Source organism: Thermobia domestica, chromosome 8, assembly GCF_964235325.1.
Source record: "Thermobia domestica chromosome 8, izTheDome1.hap1.1, whole genome shotgun sequence".
Classification (NCBI taxonomy): domain Eukaryota; kingdom Metazoa; phylum Arthropoda; class Insecta; order Zygentoma; family Lepismatidae; genus Thermobia; species Thermobia domestica.
The window spans coordinates 35,374,253-35,393,822 of NC_137461.1; the positions used below are offsets into that span (position 1 = coordinate 35,374,253).

Below are 19,570 nucleotides of genomic sequence, written 5' to 3' on the forward strand. Positions count from 1 at the left end.
AATAATGTAGAAAACATATACATAGATATTTTTATAGATTTCATCCATCAATTTTCATGAAACTATTACGCCATCCTTTTGACAACAACATTTCATAACATGTGTCTTTGTTTTTAGTTGGTTATTGTTATTGTACACAAAGAAAGAGTTTCTTCTGTTAATGAATTCGTTCTCAAGTAAATCAACAGATGGGAGTCAAATTTTGATGTACCGTTTCCAAAGATAAAACATAGAAATGCACCTGAAGTGTTAATATATTAGAAACTAAAAATTTCAAGTTGTGAAATGTACGTCTAGAAATAAAACCAATTCATTACAAACATATTTGTATCGCATTACGAATTTAAAGGTAACGTACCCTCTCGAGTTAAGATATGTCATTAAAGTTTGTTTAAAATTCAAGATCCATCTTTTTCATTGAAAGGCATAATTCAAAAAATTGTACACACTAATATTTGATTTGGAGTTTTCCCCAGCGTTTGAGAATATTGCTCCACCGGTCCGTGTGAGAGGCAGGGATATTGTTTATATTTTGCTATTATATGTGAACATGTAGTAAGAAAAATAGACAAAAGATTTTCTGTGTTTTTGCTCAGTGCTACATGCAATCATATACCCATAAGAGTACTATGTAAAGCTGCTCTCCTGACCATTCATATTGTCCAGAATAATGCATTCAATGTTCCTAAAATTTATAGTCGAAGCATTCAGGAAGTTGGCTTCGAAATGAGGAGAAAATAATCTAGCATGAAGATGGCTATGTCCATGTTATTCTAAATATAAATGTTATGCCGCAGATTTCAATACAACATGTGTTCGCCGCTTATATGGAAACCATGTGTTCAGAAGAAGGATTGCTTCACTTTTCCTCCATCGCTTACATCCGTAACGGTAAATACGTTACGTATTAACAGTCATTTTTCATTACACTTCAGTATATTTTGGTATATAAGGAGAGGGTTTATAATCTTTGGAAGAGGTTCGACTTGTAATTCTAACTTTTTCTTATTATTTCCGTATGGACACGTGAAATATGGTTTGAGAAATGTTTACATTTTCAATGCATGCTTTATGTAATAATTAATACCACTGCTTCTAATGGCTATTTTCTGGTAGGAATTTCAAACTCCAAAGTTCGACATTGTATCCGACAAATGTTAATGAAGGACATTTTTCCAACTTTGGTAGTGTGGAAATTGTTTCGGAGAGACTTACATCACACTTATATTCAAGAGTATTGTAGTGTTCAATAAGACATCCGTTTATAAGTAATTTTAAATATATACAACCAACAAAAGACGTATTGTATAAGCCAACCCATTTAATATCGAAATATATAATTAGTTGCGACATAAAATGGCAATTGTGAGCCTTGTTTCAACTAATTATTAGCCAATGTAACTCCGCTTGGGTTGATAAGTCAATGTACGAACTTTTATTATATATAGGGTAACTTCGGTAAATAACGCCAGTCGGGTAATAACGCAATTTAAAATTTTCCAATGTGTTAGCATGAACACGTGTTTCGTAAGGTGACCGCGTATGGGTATGTGATAAAACAGTGATGCCTGTTGTCTTTGTAGAAACAAACACTACGGGTCAGCCAGGCGTCAGTAAAGAGAAATCAGTGGACAAATGTTGACGTGACAACCGCGGAACTGAGGAAACAGCTAACAAATTTTTAGTGCGTCAAACGAGGGAGACGAATTGTCTGGGTAAAAGCAAAATTTTACTATTACTAAAGGTATGCCTTCATAGGGCCGTACTTGCACAATATTATGATATAGTCATAATAATCAGGGCCGCTATTCTTGGTATAGAAATAATAGCCAAAACAAAGTATATTGCTGCTGGAAATAACACCACTATCGCGTTGGGAAATAACGCCACTCCATCTAATCGAAATAGAAACTAATACTAGTATTAAAAGTTTGTTTTTCTTTGTCGTAGTGCTGTAGCTGGAAAAGTCTGGTTTTATGCTTTCATGGCAAGACACTCGAATATCGTGTGCAGAAAGGCGGAGAACTTGAGATAGGGTAAACGCATGCGTTTCAACAGAAATATAGTGAACGAAGTGTATACGCTATAGGAAAATACACTTTATGCTATGAACCTTTTGTGACAATCCTGGACTTATTTATAATGCAGATTAAATGCAGAGTTTTAACTAACGTACAACAGAAGCCTAAAAATTCTGTCATAGAAAGGGAGCAAGCAAGTACTTCATATGGCGCAAAACGTGAAAGCGTGAGTGTTGTTGATTGTACTAATGCATCAGGTTCAAATTAGATCCATCCGATGGTGATATACAAGGGAAAGTATGAAACAAAAATAGTTTGGTGATAATTTTCCTCCACTAACACCTGTGCACTGAGACCTAAAGGCAATGTTACAAAGGAGATTACGTTCATTTCTCGAGCATTTCAACTGACATCGAATTTCTGGCCAAGCACTGCTTATTGTAGATTGCAATCCCAGTCATCTTGATATAACCATTTTAAATGCTGCTGAGGCCATGTATATTAAACTGCTGTGCATGTCTACACATTGAACCCATGAATATCAACCGCTCGACAAGAGCTTCTTCAAATCGTTGAAATTGAACTGCTCTGAAACAGTTGACAGTTTTCGACGAACGCATCCCGGAAGAACACTTAGGGAGATACAGTTTCCAAAATTGTTTTCACAGGTTCCGTTCAGCAACAACTCAGAACACAATTTCAAGCTTAAGCGCTACAACGGATCCTTTTAACAAAAGTGCTATCCCCGTTGTCGCTTTATTCCCAAATTATGTCTCAGAGCAACAGCAACCTGCACCAACGCCTCCAAGCACATGACCAGCCTCCATATCTCCTTCAAAACCACCGAGTGCCCACTCCATCCACAAGCTTCTGCCTACAGCTAAAAACCTAGGAGCAAATCTCATCCCAGGGGACGTTCTCTTACTGCCAGAGAAGAATTGGTAGCACTAAACCTATTTGCAAGAGCTGACCCTTTCACATCTTCCAGCACGAAGAAACAAGCATCCTCTAGAAAAACTAAGGATGAGGGTATGGGTACTGTGGAGAGTATTACTATGATCTCAGTGTCTTAAAACGTGGATTCAATGTATTGAATGCAACATTTGTTTTCACGACTTATGTGGTTCTGGCAGCATTGTTAAATGTGGCTTTCGACCATTCTGTGACGCAAGTTCTGCATTGTTGTCTGGCTCCGACGAGCAGTACTCCATGTGACTGCAGCCGTTATATTATGAGGTTCGCAATCATCAGAAGACTTACCGGTTTACGACATGTACGATGACTATGAGTTTTGTGTATCAGCAAAGCATGTATCACATTGCCAAGAACATTGTTTAGTTGTGTTCAAAATGTATTTCGTTACGATTCCAACACCTTTCTGTTGTTGTAAATGAAGTAGCGTTATTTGCCTACACGTCTGGTAATAACGCCATCTCATTGCATTGTGGTCGACATTGTATGTGTACGATCTTTGTTTTCTCATTGCACCCTGTATATAGTTACACCCTATATATATATAAGATTCATTGGGTTGCAATTGTTTTATTATTATCATTATAAATAATAATATTTTGTCTGGAACATTTCTGGATTATTGAGTTTCCACGTGATTTAGTGTACTGTCTTGGAAACGGAGATCTGTTTTTGCTTTCGAATGGACGTTCGTGTGTTTTTGATCCTGTATACCGTAAAGATACATATCGTAAACCTTCCAGTTTATTTTACATAAAACTGTTAGAGGCTGAAACTGGTCATTTAATTCAAAGTTCAATAACGAACCAATTCCTGGTATCTCTTACTCCACTTCTATCTTTCCTATGTTCAAAATAAACGAGCAAACTCTGAAATTAGATTTAATCTATATGGTTAAAACAAATTCATAAAGAAGAGTTTCCAGCTGAAAATAGACAATACTTTTGAGCAATAGTTTCTGTACAAGGATATTACACAGAGTTGCTTTGTAGATACAGAACACAACGAGTAATTCATATATGTCTCTTTACACCAACTCGTTTGTTCTTTCGAACAATTCTGATCTTTAAATTACACAAATCTCTAAGGAAACTTGAATAAAAAATAGACGTCGTTTTGCTGAAGAGAGTTTGAAATATCATTATTTTAGTAATTCCACGATAGGTTAAATATTTTAATTAATTGTAGAATATACAAAAGAAATGTTAAATGACTTCCGCCCTTTAACATTCATTTGGTTTTGATGGGTCTTGATTGTCTGTAAACTTTACATAATATTCATTCATTCTAAGAATATTCAGAAGCTGATTCATAAAGAGAGAGAAACTATGGATAGGATTAACTTTCCCTATTTATACTTTTCCAGAAATAATTTTTTTCCTTAAATTTGTAATTTGGCCTTATTTCTCTAAAAGTTTTAAGTCTATAACTCCATGTGATGAATACAATTTTAACTACTTTGCAAGAGCTTATAGTTTTATTTTCTTTTAAATTTTAAATTCCACGTATACGTAGCACGAAATCAAATTAATACTCTGAGCTCAATATAAAGAAGAACAATATCCAAATATTACTATGTGCGAGTATTTACAGATGGAAAGATAATGTTAATACTCTAGTTGAAATAATATATTTTTCAGCATACAGGCAATAACAGTAACTTTTTACTAACTAAATAATTTAGTTATAAATATGTGTGATTCAAGACATGACTTAATCCATGTGACATGGTAATTTGAATTGAGTGGTAACAGGTTAAATGTCAAATTATTAAAGCGTGTCTTCATTTTTCCAATGATTTTTGCGAAGTAATTGTCCTTTGAAACACATTATTTGAATTATATATTAATCAATGAAGCAATATATATTGAGGGACATAAATTATCATTGGGAATTCACTTTATTACATTATATGTGCTGATTAAAGGGAAAGAAAGTCAAATGCAAAAGGTGTTCCTGCCATCTGCAATTCACCAAGATAACGATATGTTTGTGTTAGATGTGCTCATTTTGAAAATAATGTAGACCTATGGTATTATCATGACCATTGGGATTGTTAAATGTCTCCTTGAAAAATCATCGCAGATTTCTTCCCAGGTTCTTCTTCTTCTTCTTCTTCTTCTTCTTCTTCTTATTATTATTATTATTATTATTATTATTATTATTATTATTATTATTATTTTCTTTATATAACTGTCCAATATGTACACGTTAAAGTTCCAGAAACTTGACAGGCCAAGCTAGAAGGTAGGTTTATATCAGGTAGTCCATGCACTGTTTTGCTGGTGGGAAGGGTAATCTAATGAAGTCTAATGAAGTTAATACCCCACACAGTTTGTCAACTCATCTTGAAAGAATGAGACAGTAGTCACAAACCCATGAATGAAATGGGAGTCTGTAGTTTAATCTGTCACTATTGTGTCTTTTAGGCTAAGGAAGATGATAGTTAAGGCAAGTGAAGAATGACGTAAGAATTGATGGAACACTAAAGTGGGAGTGCCATGAGAATACCCACGGACACGAGTTTGTGCACGGCACATTTATTTGGCGAGAGATTGAACCAGAAAATATCGCAGCAAAGGTAAATGCTCTACAACTGAACCACCGTGACAAGCCACTTTCATGAATAAAAACCAGAACCAGGGAAATTCGTAATAAACAACCTCACCATAATTCGAATGTTTACCAATTAAAGATTTATCGTAGTATATACTTTAGACAACATTTTGATCATTTAGAAGCACTATATTTCACAATGATTGATAATTGCTTTTCAGGAATTTCATACACTTTCGAATTACATGGCTTCCTCCCGAATTATATATTGACAATTGTATATAAACAAAAAATTCGTTACGAGAACTATTACCATAAAAACCGGATCACGACGTACAAAAAATCGTTTACTTCTAATTGCAGCAAAACTAAACATTCGTGTTTTTTATAATATTTCTTCTTCTTCTAATTCGTAACTATTGCCAGATAAAATAGCGTTCTTTAACATATTAAATACATTTAAAGTAACAAATGCATGTTATCGTTGTAAATATATTAATACCATACCAGAATATAAATCCCACGCTCAAACTGTCACCAGGCACGAACTAATTTCTTCACGATCAATTCGCTTCGTTTCTAGAAGCATCTGCTGTGTAAAGGCTCTTTCTGTTGTCATGTATATCAGTGGAAGACCACTGAAAAAGTATTACTTATCCTAGTATCTATTTCTCAAAATATTTCCCGTGACTTGACAGTCTACTATGTGGCCACGTTCGAAAGCACGAAGTTAATTAAAGAATAAATTATCTCAATTTCGTAGGACTGGAATTGTAGACTAACTAACTAACTAACTCTATGGCGTATGGAACCCGGAGGTTCAATGCCGCGTTCACAAAAGCTCTCCACTGACTTCTATCCTTAGCTAACTGCATCCAGTTTCTACTTTGTGTTCCAATCTCTGCGAGATCCATCTTAATATTGTCCTCCCATCTGCGCCTAGGTCTTCCTAATGGTCGTTTTCCGAGTGGTATTCCTGTCAAGACTTTGAAAGCGTTTCTACTTTCTTCCATTCTAGCTACATGACCCGCCCACCTAAGCCTCCTAGACTTCACGACCCTAACAATGTTGGGTAAACCATATAAATTATGTAGTTCCTCGTTATGAAGTTTCCGCCATTCCCCATTCCCGTTCCTCTTGGTTCCGAATATTCGTCTCAGGATCTTGTTTTCAAATAGTATGTTCTTGTTCAGAGTAAGTGACCATGTTTCGCAGCCATACAAAACAACAGGCATGATTACCGTATTGTATATTTTAAGCTTCAAATTTCTCGACAGAATTCGCGACTACAAGAGATTTTGAACCGAATAGTAACATGAATTTCCTGCTTTTAGTCGGTATTTAATTTCTCCATGAACATGATTTTCCTCTGTTAATATTGATCCTAGGTATTTGAAACTATCCACTTTATCAAAAGTATTATTTTATATTTTAACGCATCCATAATTTGCTGTATTCCGGTCCCGACGCACTTCCATGTATTTAGTTTACTCTGCATTTACTTCTAAACCCATGTCCCTGCAAGCATTTAATAAGATCTCTGCATTTCTTTCTATTGTTCTCCTATCATCACCTATTAAATTTACGGCATCAGCATATGCCATAACCTGGTGAATACCGTTCAATTCTAGACCCTGGTTGCTATCTTTGATTTTCCTTATAGCGTATTCCAGAACGAAGTTAAATAATAATGGCGACACCGCATCTCCTTGTTTCAGGGCATTTTCGACGTGAAAGCTCGTGGGCAAAAATTTTCCTACCCGGACTTTACTTTGGGATTCATTTAAACATATCTTAATTAATCTAATTTGCTTACTCGGTATTCCAAGTTCTGTAAGAACGTTGTATAATGTTTCTCTCCTAACCGAGTCGTACGCCTTTTTAAAATCAATAAATAGTTGATGTACCGAGGTATTGTATTCCCACTTTTTTTTCGAGTATTTGCTGAATGGTAAATATTTGGTCGATAGTTGATCGATTCCGTCTAAATCCGCATTGATAATCTCCAATAATTTCATCTGCGTATTAGGTCAGTCTTGCTAATAGAATATTTGAAATACTTTTATAGGATGTTGACAGAAGAGAGATGCTTCGATAATTATTATAGTCAGTTTTGTCGCCTTTCTTGTGAATTGGAACAATGATTGATTCTTTCCACTCTTGTGGCAATTCTTCCTTGTTCCAGACAAGAAGAATGAGTTTGTGTATCTTGTTCCACAATTTTTCGCCTCCAGCTAAAATTAACTCAGTCGGAATTTCATCTACACCCGGAGATTTGTGTTTCTTTAATTTCTTTATAGCAGTTTCTACTTCTATTTGGTTGGGTTCTGGGATATACGGTTCTGCGGTGTGTATCTCCTTTTCTCCACGCACACTAGTTTTCGGTTGCGTGTTAAGCAAATCGTCAAAGAAATCTTTCCATCTATTTAAGATGCTATCCGTGTCAGTGAGAAGTGTACCGTCAGATTTCTTTAATATATAAGCACGAGGTTGATAGCCTTTCTTAAATTCGTTGATTCCCTTATACATGTCCCGAATGTTTTTATTTTTACTATTATCTTCAAGTTCCTTAATTTTAGCTTTCAGAAAATCGCGTTTCTTTGTTCTAAAAGTTTTGGAAGTTTCCTGCCTGATATCTGCGAAATTTTGTGTAGTTATTTCATTCGGATTTTGTAGCCAGCGCAATTTTGCCTGTTTTCTCTTCTCTGCTAGTTTTATGCATTCCTGGTCGAACCATGGTTTGTTCCTACGTATGTCCGCGTGTCCCAATTTTTCTTTTGCTGAAATTTTAATGCTATCTCTAATTTCAATCCAGTACAATTACGTTGTTGGCAAATTTTGAAAACGATTTATGTTAGCAGACCAGGATGCTCAAATTAGAAGCCGATGTTTTGATCCTAAAGTAGATAAAAGCCTTACTAATTCAGCATATAATGACTTGAAGCAAATCAAACCATATCAGCAAGAATCACGTATTATCGCATCAATAAGAATATTATTAACGTTTAGGTTACAGCAAATATTGATTTCTTCGCAGTGTATTAATTTCAATCATTTAATAATGATAGCTCAAAATTATGAGAGTCAGTCTAGATTGCAAAGTAATACTAACAGAAACCAAGCTAATCAAAATTCTGTACGCATATAACATATAGAACTGTATTCAAGATTGTGCTATTCAATGCAACCTAATCGAGTCTTTTGGTAATGTAACTGGAGCTAAAGTTATGGCTTCCGTCAAAACATATTCAATTAACCTTTGTTTTCTTTCACTTTGAATATTGTTATGATTTCATTTGTAATTCGTACTTTGTTTGAATGCTATGCAGTCATATTAATTTGCTAGGATTGGATGTATTTGGTTTACAAAGTCCATGCCTTGGTTTGCGGAATTGATTACCAGGAATCCATGAGTATTGAGCGTAACTTTCAATGTATATATGATTCTATTAGAATACATTTAAGTTATAATTTCTTTGTAATACGTACGTCTTCTAAATTCTATGCAATTACATATCGATATAAATATTGTCTATCAAATTTATGCTAACTATACCCGAATACATGAAATAGGTTATGTTGTATTTGAGCTTATATCAACTTTATTGTTAACGAATATAAAATAAATTGCATTTAGTTAAAGAATTTATTTAGGACTTAAAAATAACCAACAAACGTACCACATTTTGAATAACCCCTTATCGTCGGTAATTTTATAGAATTAATATAAAATTGATTATTGAATAAATATAAAAATGATATTGACATAAAATGAAAATGATATATTATTTTATGAATTGTAATTTTTATATATATGAGGATTATTCAAAAGCTAAGGTAACTATTGTATATGAAATGTCTAACGGTCCGGTATTCTTTTCTTTAATTGTGATCAATGTAAAGAATTCCCATAATTCGGGAGCCATTATACAACGATAATGTATATTTCTTATGCACTTTTAAGTATCGTTTTCATTTACGATGAAAAGGAGCTATTTAAAAGGCACAAGCTATCAAGAAGAAGAAGAAGAAATTACGTAAAGAAGTAATTTAAATATTGTGTATTATATTGAGATTTTGCTTACTGTCTTTGCTATGGCAACTTATTTATTTGGAGCCTATGGTAATGTAGAAAAATATAGAACGAAGAACCATATTGTTATAGTTGGATGTATGTTATTTTAAGGTGACAAATAAGGTATATGCTAAAAATATAAATATAATGTAAAAGTGCATAACTGTGGTGCAATGCATTTATAATATGGTTGACTTTATAAGTACTCAGGGGCCGCGGTGGCTCAGTGGTAGAGCGTTCACCTCTGATGCTTGGGGTCGCGGGTTCGATCCCAGCCCCCGCCAAGTGAACTTTGTGGTGGACAAACACCGCCTGCGTGGGTTTTCTCGGGGTTCTCCCGTTTCCTCCCACTTTCTTCATTTCACCATTTCATTCATTACTCATCATCACCGTCTCCTTTAGCCTCACCGGCATAACCGTATGATGTAAAACTCAAAGATTTCATTTCATTTATAAGTACTCCAAGTATATTTGAATCAGAGAAGGTAACGAAAAGTAAACTAAAGCTACAAACAAACGCTAGTTACAAGACGTACTTGCCAATATTTAAGTTATTTAGTTGTAATGAAGTTGTATGTTTGGGTTGCTAAAGGGTAACGCTTCAAATGCAATCACTATTTCAGACATTTCATATTTGGTCAAATTTTGCGATGTTTTACTTAAGAGTGTATTTGTACAACCACAACAATTAAGCAGAGTAAACGAGGATGTTGACGTTTTGTATGTCATGCTTTCACAAGTAGTAAAAATGCTTAACTATCGACTATATTTCATTGCCCTATTACCACAGCCTTCAATTCTGACGTCACAGAACAATCAGCTGGAAATGACTGTTCTATATTATCGCGAGCACTGACTTCAGAAAATATGGCAGAGATAAATGATTGAAAACTTTGGAAAAACTTTAACGTTTAACAAATCCTGTATGCAAAAAACACACAAAAATTAACTAGTTAGACAAAAAGACAACTTTTTTTTTTCAAGGATACGTTTGACAAGGACTAAGTAAAGCGCAAAGGTTCGTGATTTTAAAATCGTGCTTTTGCCGGTTTTTGTATGAATATTTATATTCGTGCTATGGAATAACGTCGGCATCGTTAGTTTCTTGACGTGTGAAAGAATAAATTGAGAAAATCGAGCAGCCCGACGACTGTGATACAAGATCTGTAATTTAATTCTTCACTACAAGAATGGCAGAAATTTATCGTCAAATCTGTAAAGTGTGGTCCTAGCGCGACAAGTGATAGTAGTGCTTATTAGGGCTGAGGCTCTTTTAGGAAGGCTGAAAAGATTTTGTAAATCTCTAATAGATCTCTAGTAGATCTAGAATCTTCGGTAATTGTAGATATATAATAAGATCATCTAGTTCTTTTTGATTCAGTAAATGAGGTTCTTACTATTTTTCTCGAAGAAAATTTCTTTAGAACTGACCGGAATCAGGTTTCGTTTCATCGAATGCCTTGAATTGTAGGTGAGAGAATAGAGAGATCCTCACTGTACGGAACAAACGCTCGGGAGGACAAATGTCATTATAATGTAGCTGTCGTTTTTCTTTGTCTTTCTTGAAGTGAACAACTCGATCTAAGACGTAATGATAGCCCAATACTAGTGATGGATGAAGAACAGGTGCTAAAATGGAAACATATGAGGTTAGTGACCATGAAAAAGTAAATGTCAAATATGTTTCTCTCTGTGAAGTCCAGATTTGTTGTCTGAGCATAGAGTAGTGATTATGTTGAACGGGTTGTGTTGATAGTAAGACGGAGTATGTGCAAGGGCATCAACTCTTAGGGTGGCGTAATAGAATAGATGAACTTTTGTAATCCGGGAACATTTCAATAGTACACCAAGGGATTTAATAGAAGCGGTTTGTCAAAGGAAATGCAGATCAATTTATACGTGAAAAATAATAGGATATCGGCGTACATAGTTTTATATTTAGGTCGAAGGAGAACAAGCTCTTTCGTTTTCTCGGAATTGACAGTTAATTACCACTTCCTGTACGAGGTAAGAACATAGTTAAGTGTCAGTTAAAAGCTTATAATGATCTGAAACAAAGTTTCCCAAAGTGATAAAAATGTTTTGCGATTACTTAAAAGGAAGTAAATGATACGGAGATTTAAAAAAATGATACAGTAGCATTCTATTGCAGATTGATCAACGAAATAATTTTACGTTTGACTACATCAGAGTCTCTTCAAAGCATATATACGGTATCATTGGCATTAAATTAAAAAGTAGATACCCGTTTCCTTGACAATATTCAGAAAACTAACGAATTGCCTTTTATAACAAAAGTCAACATGACTTTCTCAAACATTGAGCATTTGAGGCCAGGTGCCGCAAGTATTACTATGTTATTCTCTATGTTTTGCATAAAAAGTAAAAATAATCGTAGTCTGTTAAATAATGGTTCTTTATTTATGAGTCATCTATTTCTACATAGTAATATAGTTAGAGTCGAATATAAGTACATTTATAGTTTCCCTATGTTATCAGAAACATAATTTATCTTTATCCTGTTTTTACACTGAATTGCTCCTGTTCGTTTAGCCCCAGAATGGGAATCCTGAAAACGAAAATGTTTATTATTAATTGATAATTAATTTCATGAGAATAGGGATATTGTTTATCCAATTTAGGGGCAAATTATCGATATTATAAAAATGTCACGCTTATTAACTAATATATTACACAAATTCTAATATTTATTTATTTATTTATTTATTTATTCTAGTCTCATTTTACATGGCAATGTTAAGGCTAATCATGGCTTGTCTCCCACATGACCACGCAATACAATGCTATTATGATTATTAATATAATAATAAGAATAATGAAATATGTATAAAATATATAAAACACTCACAATCATACGTAAACACACGTGCGCAAGCGAGCGCGCATTACATCACATGCACACAAAGATTACTTAGATTACTACAAATAACTACATAATATAGTCACATACATTTAGTGTACAAAAGAAATAAAAAGTAGGAAGTATAAAACTCCGCATTTTTCCCCGATATTAGTAAGCCTTGATATACTTACGGACGATTTGCTCAACTGGTTTCTTAAATAAGTTGATTGACAGAGATTGTCTTGTGTTGGATGGAAGATCATTCCACTCAAGGATAGTAGATGCAAAGAACGCATTAGAGTAGAATTTTGCGAATGTAGGGGAAGAAAAAGGAGTTAATTTACACCTGATCTTGTAATGTGATCGTGGTGAGCATTTAGTGGTTGTAACGCTGAAATAAGTAGGACGGTTGTTGATAGCACAAAGTCTTAACGAGTAGTGTGAGTCGGTGAAAACCACGTCTATCGGCAAGTTTCAAACGACCCAGCTTTCTGCAGTATGGTGTTAAATGATTTCTTCTTTTGAGATTATTAGTAAACCGTATAAAGGCATTTTGGATACGTTGGAAACGGTACGCTAATTCTTCATTTAAGTCTGACAAAACTACATCGTAATATTCAAGGTGAAGGAATATTAGAGATTTTAAAAGTAGTAGCTTTGTTTCAGTGGGTAGATTTTCTTTAGTCTAGTGAGTAAATGCAAAGACCAGAATGCTTTCTTACATACAGCGTTAATGTGGTTCCGTTTATCTCTATTTTTAAAACAGTCGTCAGCCTGTACTGGATAATCTTTATGAGATTTCGTGTGTTGTCTATAAGAGGAATCGCATTTAGCCATTTAATTTAGAATTTCTTTAGTTATCCACGGATATACTGTCCTCTTCGCAGTATTGTGCCAATTCGAAGATACTGAATAGTTCGCACTCAAAGAACTTGCAAGGACTTGAGAAAAATTTAATATATATAGTTAGGTTTCTTTATAACTTATAGTATTTTGTTGTTAAATATGAATATAATTAATATTCAGATTTCTTAAAGAAAATAATGTTATTCACCTTTGAGAAAATAATGTTGTTTCATGCTATAATTTTTTAATATTTGTATCCTCAGTATAGAGTTGGAAAATAAGCAGATTAAATTATAGTAAAGTCCATTACTACGAAGCTTACTACGAAGTTGTGTAGGAAATATTGAATAAAAGAAACCAAGTAAATTGTACGCAATATTGTTTAATCAGGAGATGGTTGCACCAGGCAGAGAAATAGGAGAGAAGAATGAACAAGTACTAACTTATTTTTGGTACCTAGTTTATACTACTACGGGAGACATGAAGTACTACGTGAAACAAAACCATACATAGAAATAAGAACATAAAACTTAACAAGAACAAAGGTTTATTTGTGGATTTTAAAGTCAAGAGTTTGAAAAGAGACAATAATATTATTTTCATGTGGTTGAGTGTACTCTACGGACAGGAAAAACACACACACAATAATATACTATTCGGTTAAAACCAATGATAACAATATTGATAAAACGAAGAGCTTATACTTTATAATCATTTCGTATTGCTCTATTAATTCACAACAGAAACAGTGCGACGCCTACGTTATTTCATTTCAAGAGAGCATTTACAAAACAAAAATATCTAATAGTTACACATATTCTATTAGAAATACAAAAATAAGTCGTTTCAATATGCAAATAATATTGGCAAAGTTCTAAAGTGTATTGATTACTTTGAAGGTTTGAAGTCGCTGGGAAAAGTAAAGTAAAACATGCACCAATATAATTATTTTACCCACCCCAATAATGGTATCCAAATCCGAAGGTGTCATCTCCTTTCAGATCATTAGCCTCCTTTGCCGATGTTGGTCTCTGTTGAAGAGGAATTGGTACTGGTTGAGGGTAGGCTACAGCAATGCATACAAACACTGCTACCAAAGCGAAAGTGACCTAAGGAAGGAAGATTCAATTTTTATATCTATTGTTATTGTAAACAACGCTTAAAAATATGTAAAGGGTTGAATAAACCGTTATAATTAAGAAAAAAGAACAGGTACAACTTCTGGAATAAAGTATTTGTTTTCAAAATTGTAGTTCCGGCTCATGCTCGAGAATAAAAAATGTAGTAGTTGTTTAAACAAGATTGACTAGCCTAAGTCATTAATTTGCATTACTTTTTTTAAAGATTATAAGTAGTAATTATTTTTTAAAGTCATATTTGAGACTTTTATCTTGGCTTGTGTGTTTAAATTGTTTGTGGTATGAAAAAAACTACTACTCCATTCATTTCGAGTAAGTACATGATTATCTTCCAAATAACACATATATGTGAATTAATAAATAGTTGATCATTCCTTAAGTTCATATTCAAATTTCTCATATCATTTGTAGAACTAAGAATCAATCTAGAATTTCTCATTAAACTAGAATCACGAAATATTACAGTCCTGAAATAGTCCTGAAATAAACACACAAAGTTGTTATGAGAAATGACAATATGGTTTGCACAACAACTTTAGAAAGTGAGCACTACATTAAAATTATTGCCTTTTTTACACTTACTTTTTAAATACTTATATAACGTGAATAGTAAATCAATTTTTCATCGCTTCGAATTGTCGTTTTGCTTGTAAAAGTATTGAACCATTTTACTGTAATATGTTTCATATATGATGATCTTTAAAGTAAATTTTATCTTTAATTATTTTAAAATTTATTAACCCTTACTTACAGTAGTTTCTGTAAATGTGGGTGCAAGGTATGCATGTTCGACTTAACGAATACTAAGCTGTGTAAATATATAGAGGAAATTAAAGGTGAATGTTCGTTTCTGTAGTTATATTGACGTCTCTTCTTCGTCATTAGTATCCGAGGAATCATTCTTGTATATTTGGATACAGGAAACAAAAATTCTTTGTATGGTTGGTAATTAAATTAATAATATTAAACTACTGTACATTTGTCTGTATATGCTAGAAGTAGAAACATACCTCCTTACTGGTAATCGTTTTATCTTACATTTATCTGTAATATCAAAGTAAGGATGATTAATTATGATCAGATATAGTTACAATTATTAATTCTATATTTCAATAACGTATTCGATCCGATTTCTTACTCGTATTCCTTTCTAGAAATCATCAATTCAGTGTTAAATTTTATTCCCCATATAACATCACTTTTACTACATTCCAAAAATATGATTTTTTGCTATGGATTTAGAATTGGTAAACAATATTTGATGATCCATATAGTTTAAGGTATGTCGACGTTTTGCACAGCGAAACGTAACTAATTTTTGTTCCAAGAAATTTTTCAAACTGTAAGAATATATTAATTTGAAGCTAGATAATAGCATGAGAATTACGCTAATAAAAACTCATCTTTCAACGTCGTTACACTGTCTTAATATTATTTTGCTTTCGCTTTGTAAGTAATGTTAGAGCCGAGTCGTATTTTTTAATTTTAAGTTTAAAGTTTTGCTTTTACGAAATCTACGAAGTTCATTGAAAGCACTCTTTAAGCAACTTTTTTTTGCCCAAGGCATGAATTCTGTAAAATAAAGAAATGCACAAAAATATAACTAAGTACCTAACAGTATGGCGTCTGGAATATGATGTTTCAATACAGCGTTAAAAAAACTGTCTATTAACACTATTGTTTGGCCAAGTTTTTCGTTTGATTTCTTATGAATGTAAAATTCATTTTAATGTTGGTAACTCTTCTATACCTACATTTTTCTAAAGATTTTTTTTCGATTTAATTGGCAATAGTAATTATGAAAGTGATCCTACTTTCTTTCATTACAAATATATAACTATCTTTCATTTTTTTAAATAGACTAAGTTTGAAGTGATTCTTCTCCATGCGTGGTATTCATTTGAATGTTTAGAGTTTGAGATAGAAACTCTTATGTGCAGAGCTAACTACGTTACTTTTCAATTTCTCTAATTCACGTTCTTTTGCATGATTTGTATATTGGATTTATCATTAGTTAGAGAATTTTGTTCTAACGAATGATTTTAACTTTTGCTTTTTAAGACAATGCAACTATATAGAATGGTGTAGACGAATTACATATAGCTGTTACATAAAAATATTTTTTATTTAAAAAAGAAAACTGCTTTACCTTTCCGATCATTGTAGATCTAATAATTTCCTTTCTTAACACTGAGAATAACTGTTATAGATTTGATTGATTGCTAGCCTCTTATACGTCAATCTAACCTTGAATTGTTTAATTTTTAGTGATTCACTTTTCAAGTTAATAATCGAAGAAATACAATGCATCAGAATGTGTAATTAGAAGAACAAAGACATGGCATTACGTGATGCGTGAAGCGACACATAATACGCTACAAACTCAGTTTAAAAATTACGTTAGAAGAGAAAATGATGTATATAAGTTAAAATAAAAACCAAAGAAGGAATTGCTGTGAATGTTATGATAATATTTCATGAGTGGTTGGTTTTAATGGTAGCAGCTTTCCGTCATTTTTACGAGCAATTCATTTTCTGGTAGAAAAACTTAACTGTTTATGGTATTGGTAAACACTTGCTTAATTTGCTTAATTGATTATCAGTCAAATAAATCTGAACTAATTATCATGTGTTAATCACGTTTACTAAACATTTTCCTCGTTGCACGATTTCACAATGTACTGATTTTAATGGGTAAATAGTTGAACAGCATGATAAACAAACCATATTTTTAACAATTCTTAATATATTGGTCGGTGAAGTCTTATCCAAATCCTTACCGCAACACTCTATCTTGAACATTTATTCCATGTTACTCTGCAATATTTCTAGATTTCGTCACATTATCTTGTGTGCGAGTTCCCTACGTCGGTTCTGGCCCCTTTGTATCCAGGTAAGACTTGAGGCGTATTGAGTAAAGCTTTATGCATCATGTAATGCCACGTCACTTACTAATTACACTTTCTGATGTATTGTCATTCTCGAATCGTTTAATTAACAAATGATTCATTAAGGATTGATCAATTAAAAGCTAGATTGTACTATGGCGGGCTCGTAATATGTCAAATCTTCAAAAGTTACTCCAAGTTTTTGAAACGAAAACAATTGCAATGATTGGAAAAATATGATATTCTATATAAAAGAAAATAATTTTACGTAAGAACTGTATTTCTTTACTCTGCAAAATTTTGTACAGTTTTTGTCGTAGAAATGGATAACTAGAATAAATCGTTAGAATAACATATTCTAAAAGATGATAGCTTTTCACAAGTAATCATTAAAAGGATCTGGAATAGAAAACTGAAGAGTCCTATAGATAACTCTCAAATGACATTTTCAATCTTAAATATGTAAGTTCTGGGAATGAATCACGAATATTCCACAACAAAAAAAAAATCCGTTTACAACTCATTCAAAATTCTAAAATAAGTTATAAGGCATTTATGTACAAGGGTGCCGATTTCTCTGTAATTTTTCGGGGGGAGGGTATTCAGATGCAGAAGTTATATATATAAGGATTTTAAGACAAATTGCAGTCAAATTATGCCAAATATTGTATTTATAAATAAAATAAGGAGTCCCACATGAGCTTTGGGGGACCCAAGCGCCCCGGCCCCCGAGGATCAGCGCCCTTGTTTATGTAATATATGCAGAATGGAATAAAATGGGAATGCTTTCATGACTTCTAGGAAGGTCTAAGCAGATGGGAGAAAAACATTAAGAAGAATCTCAAAAAAGAAACAAAAAAAAATAGAAAATAGAACTGAATCCAGTTAGCACAAATGGAAGGCAGTTATGTATTTTGTAAATGTAACATTGTACCTTCGGTTTCCATAGGCTGTGGAGAAACACTGTTAGCTTATACAGCATATACTTATTTCACAAATTTTATGCTTTGAGCAAAAACTTTATAAAAGGACGTATTGAATGAGCTTCAGGAGGCACTGGTTACGTATATATGTTAGAATATTGTGCACATAATTACTGTTCATTTCTTGAAGGGTTCGAAAAGAGGAGAACTTTAATCTTAACACAACTATTTATGATTCTGTTCTATCATTTGTTCCGAGATGTAAGTAAACTTATTTGGGAAGAAAATGCAAGACGTTGTAAGATTGTGTTTAAGTTGCAGTTGATTCTGACGATATTCTCTGGCTTGAAAATGATCTTACAGCTTGAAAATTATCTTCGAAAATAAAAACTGAGTTTCGTATTTGTGTGCAAAATTTTGAAGACTTTCAAATTATAAGGATTATCCCATTTTGAAACTGAAACTTGTTAATTTACTTATTCTGATTCAACAAAGTAACAAATTCGGTTAAGACACTGGAAAGGACCATATAGTATGGGAAAAGAATAGTTATAATTAACAAGGGATGTAAGTGAAGTCGTACTCGGCGATCTGCATCGTTGAAAAGGGCACACCAAGTACACATCATCTGTGAATATTTTCTTGCACTTTTTGTCCGCCATATTGGATCCATCAATCGTATTGCATTTTGTACTTTTAACATTAAATTCGTACTTCATAATCACGGAAACCTCTACCTATACGTCTTCAGTTCCATAGTAATGCTTTGCAATTTGTCCGCCATCTTGAATCTCCTTGTTGAATTTTACACATTTAGTATTCGATTCATACATAGCGACGTCGAGCATCTCCAAATATCCATTTTCAGATCACCGGCTTGTATTTGTAATTAGTTACCGCCATGTTGGATCCTCTGTTTTGATTTTTAAACATGTCATGTCAGATTAGTATTAAGATACCTTTCACACTTACATGTATCGTGTCTCAAAACAATTACATCTAGCTTTCTATTTTGCCCACGTTTTCTTGGGTTTTGGATTGTGTCTTATTCGGAACTTCTAATAGTCCCTACGACCCTATATGTCCATTCAAGAGAGGTATATCACATTTGACGTAACCTTTCCAACGATATAGAGAGTGTTCCAAAATAACACCATTTCTTAGGTGATTCCTGACCCATAGATAAGACAAAAAGTATAGACCAACCTGGGTGCACAAATTCTTCCTTTCGGAGTTATAATCTGCCAAAAACATAAAAAATAAATTTCCATAGCTCCAAAACTATGG

General features: G+C 33.2%; 1 long non-coding RNA gene across 1 annotated transcript; it reads right to left on the reverse strand.

The window, feature by feature from the left end:
* Window positions 1-12,027: 12,027 nt before the first annotated feature.
* LOC145691627 (uncharacterized) lies at window positions 12,028-16,661 on the reverse strand. Its single transcript, XR_014132441.1, has 3 exons — window positions 16,622-16,661; window positions 14,292-14,442; window positions 12,028-12,193 (listed from the first exon to the last, which is right to left on the reverse strand). It is a non-coding gene; the product is annotated as an uncharacterized LOC145691627 (long non-coding RNA).
* Between the last annotated feature and the right edge of the window lie 2,909 nt (window positions 16,662-19,570).